General features: G+C 53.8%; 1 long non-coding RNA gene across 2 annotated transcripts; it reads right to left on the bottom strand.

The window, feature by feature from the left end:
• Positions 1-299: 299 nt before the first annotated feature.
• On the bottom strand, positions 300-5,225 carry LOC309574425. Of its 2 annotated transcripts, XR_014226530.1 has the most exons (5): positions 5,110-5,225; positions 4,817-4,995; positions 4,520-4,671; positions 2,980-3,094; positions 1,060-1,127 (listed from the first exon to the last, which is right to left on the bottom strand). It is a non-coding gene; the product is annotated as an uncharacterized lncRNA (long non-coding RNA). The 2 variants fall into 2 exon arrangements; XR_014226529.1 differs by lacking the exons at positions 1,060-1,127; positions 2,980-3,094 and adding an exon at positions 300-411.
• Between the last annotated feature and the right edge of the window lie 321 nt (positions 5,226-5,546).

Below are 5,546 nucleotides of genomic sequence, written 5' to 3'. Positions count from 1 at the left end.
TACCTGTGGGGGGAGTTTGGCCCCCCACGCTGAGTTGAAGCTGGATCAGGGTGACAGATGCTGCATTTTGGGCACCCTGAGAGTTTCTCTCCCCCCTGGAGCTTTCCTGCAGGGATGGGGCAGAGCAGGGAGCAGAATTAACCCTGCACCTCCCATGGGCACTGCTGGCCTTTGTCTCTCTGCTGTGCCATCAGCCTGTGGGAATTTGCTGCTGCCGCTGCCACCCCACCTGGGGGCTGCGTGCTCCTGGCAGCCCTTCCCAGCCCCACACCCGAGCTCCAGCGCTGCCTCCAGGCTGTGTTGGGAGAGTTTGCTGGGAATGTGCCTCATCCCTGGGAGTATCCTTTCCTTCCAGAGTGGCTGGATGGAGCTTCTGGGCTTGTCAGCTTCAGAGTTTGCTTGCAAAAGTCACTGCAGGGAAGAATGACAAGGAGGTTTGTCAGAGTGCTGCTGTCAGACCCCACCTGCCAGTCTGGGCTTTGGCTTGGAGGTTGTTGTGTATTGGCCCTGCAGGGAATGAATGTCCCCTTCCCACCTCAGCCCAGCAGATCCCAAGGGCTCTTCCTGGAGTACTTACTCTTTGCTTCCCTTTGGGATAACTTAATCTGCACCCTTCCAGGAGCAATTCCTTGGCTTCTCCTGGAGAAAACCCCAGGGCAGAGGCAGTGTGCAAAGGAGCCCCGAGCTGTGCTTGGAGCAGAGAGTGCTGAGAGCTGCGTGTGCCTCTGCTGCCCCAGGCTGGCAATATCCCCATGGCACAGACTGGGCAAATGGCATTAGAGGGAGCACAATCCCTTCCTGGAAGAGGTTTTCTCCTGTGCAGATCAGGCACGGGGCAGGAAGGGAACTTTGGAGATCAGCTGCTTTCCCCCAGAAAGCATCACTCACACCAGCATGGATGACATGACCTGTGCCCACTGCTCACCATGCACCTGGCCAGAATCAAGAGCAAAGGTGGGTTTGGGTGTGAGCACTTGAAATAACTTTGAAAGAGAAGCAATCACCTTTTGCTGCTTCTTTCTTTCTTTCAGATGCTGGGATTGCCTCTGGGCACATGTGCTGAGCTCTCCCTGCAGGGAACTGTCAGGCCTTACCAGCTGTGAGGTTGTGTTCTTCTCAGTGGGGAACTGGAAATAATTATTAATTAATTAATTGCAGAAATGTTTGCTGAACCTTTCCCCTTTCCTGGTAGATCTTCTCTTTCTGCCTCTGAATTTACAGCTGTTCCCTGGTGTCATTGGCCCTGCCTGAATTCCTTGCAGCTCCTCACTGGGAAAACCTGGGATAACTTTGAGGGGACAGAGGAGACATTTTTAGCTGAAAACCTGGGCTGGCTGAGAGGGGACACAAGAATTGTTTGTGTAGGAAAATGGGAGGGGATGTCGAGGGGAGTGAGGTGGCATTTTTGAGGGAAAAGCTGAGGTGATGTTTAGGGCAGAGAATGCACATTTTTGGGGCAGAAAAGAGTTAATATTGCACAGGAAGGAAAACTTGGGGGGTAAAATTTGATGTAATCTGTAGGGGACAGAATGAATGTTTTGGTGTAAAAATGAGGTACTCAGTAGTAGACAAATAAGGAAAATTTTGGAGGCAAAATTTGACAAAATCTCAAGAGCAGAGAATGAACACTTGGAGGGAAAAATGAGGTGATGAGTACTGAGCATGGGGGAAAATTTGAGCTAATCTCTAGGGGAGAGCATGAACACACTGAGGTAACATGAGGGAATCAGTTGTGGGCAGGTAGGGAAACTTGTGTAAAAATAACCTTAAATAAGCTGTAGAAAGAACATTTTGAGGTCAAAATGAGGTAATCAGTAGTAGAGAGATGGAAGACTTTGGGGGTAAATCTTGATAGAAGCTACATGGTAGAAAGTAAATAAATATTGAGGGAAGAATGAGGGAATCAGTAGTGGACAGGTAGGGGAATTTTGGGGGGTAAAACTTGAAATAATCTAAAGGTTGAGAATGAATCTTTTGAGGTAAAATGAGGTAATAAGTTGTGGACAGTTAAGGAAAATTTGGGGGGTTAAACTTGAGGTAATCTCTAGGGAGAGTGTGACCACTGACATGAACTGAGGCAGTCACTGGGGCAAGGCAAGGAAATTTGGGGTGTAAAACTTGGGAAGATCTGTAGGGCAAAGAATGAACATATTGAGGAAGCAATGAGGTGATCAGTAGCCAACATTAGGTAGAATGTGGGGGGCAAACCCTGAGGTAATTATGTAGGAATAGTAAGGGTTTTTGAGAAAAAATCTGACCTAATTTGTAGGGGGCAGAATGAACATTTTGGGGATAAGACAGAGATAACCTGCGTGGTTTTGGTTTTACAATCTAGTCAGTGCACAGGGGACAAAATAGACATTTTGGTAATAAAATCTGAGTTCATCTGCAGAAGAAAGAACTCATGTTTTGAGGTAAAAAGGAAGCGATCAGAATTGGACAGGTAGGGAAAACTGAGGGGGTAAAATGGGAGGACATCTCTAGGAGAGAGCAGGAGCATCCTGAGGTAAACTGAGGGAATGGCTGTGGACAGGTGGGTAAATCTGGTGGGTAAAACTTGAGGGAATCTCCATGGTAGAAAATGAGTATTTGGAGGTAAAAATAAAGTACTCAGTGGTGGAGAGGTCCAGAAAATTTTGGGGATAGAATCTGAGGTGATCTGTAGCAGAGAGAATGCACTTGATGGGGTAAACTGAGGTAATCACTTATGGACAGGTAGGGAAGTTCAGAGGGGTAAAAACTGAAAGCATCTGTAGGGCAAAGAATGAAAAGATTGAGGTGGGAATGAGGAAAGAGGTAGTGGACAGGTAGGGAAAGTTTTGGGGGCAAATCTTGTGGTAATCTCCAGAGCAGAGAAAGAATGCTTCCTTGTAAAAAATGAGGAAGTCAGAAGGAGACAGATGGGGACATTTTGGGGGTAAAATCTCAGGTCATCTCAAGGTGAGGGAAGGACTATTTGGAGGTCAACTCAGCACTCACTGTGTCTTCCTTCCTTGGCAGCAGCTGGCAGGGAAGGGAGAAGAGGCCTCAGGCTGGAGAGGGGCAGGAGAAAGGCACTGTGGGCAAAGGCACCTCCCTGGCATCCCCAGGGCACCTGTGGGGAACACAGTGGACACTTGGGGAGCAAAGGGAGGTGATGGCATTGTCCCTTTGGGGGATGCTGGCATTTAGATCATTCCATCCATTTGCCTGCTGACATTTCCCAGCCCAGGGGCTTTGGCTGCCAGGGCAGCACAAAGATTGTTCCCTGTGTGGTGCCCAGATTTGGGGTTTGGCTTTGCTAGTTCAGATGAATTCTACCCAAAGCCCTGAATTCCCTGCTGAATTGCCACTGGAACAGCCTCCCAGTGCCTCCTGGAGCATGGATATTCTCATGCAGAGCTGCCTATTTAACACCAGCTGTGGCAGGAACCAGCAGAGCTTCCAGGGAAGCTCAGCAGGGTCAGGGCAAGGACAGCTTCATGTTCCATAGAATTTGCTGTTTGTAACCCTCATCCCCCAGCCCCCCTCCCCAATGTCCCTGGGGGCACCTGACAGAGTTCCCTGGAATTCAGCTGCCTGCACCCCCCGAGCTGGGGCTCCAGGTGATATTTGAAAGCAGGAACAGGCGCTGGCTGGACACGCTCCCAGCCCCTGCTGAGGCAGCCCCTGTGCCCACGGGAGGACTTCTCTCCCTGCAGGAGCTGATTTCATTCCAGAGCCTCAGGAGTGGCCTCTGCAAGTTCTTTTCCCTCAGGAAAGGGACGCACATCCCTGCCTTCAGGGCACCTGCAGTGGGAGCCACCTGGGAAAGCTTTCCATCAGTTGTGCAGTTCCAGCTGGCTCCCCAAAAACTCCCAACTCAATCCAAAGAGATTTCTCTGACTCTGACCTTTCATTTGAAGGCATCTCTGAGGGCATTGCTTGGCATTTCATTGCTGTGGGCGAAGCTTGCCTTGGCTTTAACACTGCTGAGGGATGATGGCCTCAGGCTGGAAGGGAAGGCATTTTGGGTGGCTGGGACATAGCTGGCAGGTGTGTGGGAGGTCAGCACTGGGAATTGCTGTCTGAGCCCCTCTGCAAACAGCCCATTCTGACATTGCCCAGTGCCAGCTGTTCCTTGGGGCATTTTTGGGGTGTCAGTGGGGTCTGTCGGGACTGAAGCATCTCTGGGTGCCTGTTCAGAGCAGCCCCTGGCCGAGGGGCCGCGGGCAGCCCTTTATCCATGTCCATCCCAGCGCTGCCCGGGCAGCCCAGTGCCCGTTCCGGGGATGTGTGTTTGGCACACTGCGTGCCACGGGCAGGACACTGCAGGCACAGCTCCTCTCTGCAAATCCAAAGCACAAGAGCTGCTGCTTCCCTTCCTGGGGCTCCCGGCCTTCTCCCTGCCCCCATTCCCTGCCAGCTGGGACACATAGAGGAAGCAGCAAGGAACACTCCTGGCAGTGAGCAGGAGTCACTGAGAGCTCTGTGCAGCTCTGGGCCACAAAAGCTCCCCAGCCTCAGCAGCCAACTGGGATTTTGGGCTGTGAACACTCACCTGAGGGAAAGGCCCCTCTGCAGGCAGGAGCAGCCCTGACACTCTCCAGAAGAACTTTGGCCATGGACCAAGTGAACCCTCAGGCCTTGCCTTGCTCATTTCTCCCTGGAAAGGGCCATGGAACGAGCACCTTTACAGCTGTTGGGTAAATCCTGGAAAGGGCAGGAAATCAGGGTTATGGGATGAGTTTTGTGCTGCCACACAACTAACTGATCACCTGTGTTGTTCCATGATCAGGGGCTGGGGTGTAAAGCAGCATTAGCATAAAAGAAGGAGCTGTATTTGCATAGGAATTACCTGGCTGGCACTTGGCATTCCTATCCTAGGCAGGACATTCCCAGGAGCTGAGATTGGCTTGGTTGGAGCAGTGTACTGAGAATGCCCAGGTGTGGGTTCAATCCCCAGATGAGGCATTCACATAAGGGTTCGACTTGGTGGTCCTTGTGTATCCCTTCCCACTCCGGATCTCCTGTGCTCTAGAAATAAAGAATAAACAGTTTCCACTGGACTTTGAAACCCAGAGGTTTTTGCATTGGAGCGTGCAAGCCCCAGAGAAAGCGGGGGGGAGGAAGGATAGCATCAGGTCTCACCCGGCAGGTATCGGATGAGCGGCCCAAGCAGCAGCGAGCCCCGGCGAGGCCCCGGTCCCGCAGCGGGCGCAGTCAGAGCAGGAGCGGCAGCAGCGGCCTCGGCGCCAGCGCCCGGCCCGGAGCGGCTCGTCCCGCTGCAGCCGCGCTGGTTGGGCGGGGGCGCGGCGGGCGGGAGGCCCCCGGGGGAGCGGCCCGGGGCAGGGGGTGCGGCGGCCTCGGCAGTGCCGGGGCTGGGGGAGCTCCGCGTCCCCGCGGGGGCTGCGGGCGGGGCCGGGCCGGGAGCGCCGGCGCTCCGGTTGCGCCAGGGGGCGCCCCACAGGGCGGGCGGCGCTGAGGGAGCGGCGGCCTCGGGGGGGGCCGGGGCGGGCACGGGCGGTCCCCGCGGCCCGGCCGCTTCCAGGCGCGATCCAGCGCCTGCTGCGGGGAAGCGCCGCCCT

Source organism: Coloeus monedula (assembly GCF_965178545.1).
Source record: "Coloeus monedula genome assembly, chromosome: 6".
NCBI lineage: Eukaryota > Metazoa > Chordata > Aves > Passeriformes > Corvidae > Coloeus > Coloeus monedula.
This window is presented reverse-complemented; position numbering and strand designations above follow the sequence as displayed.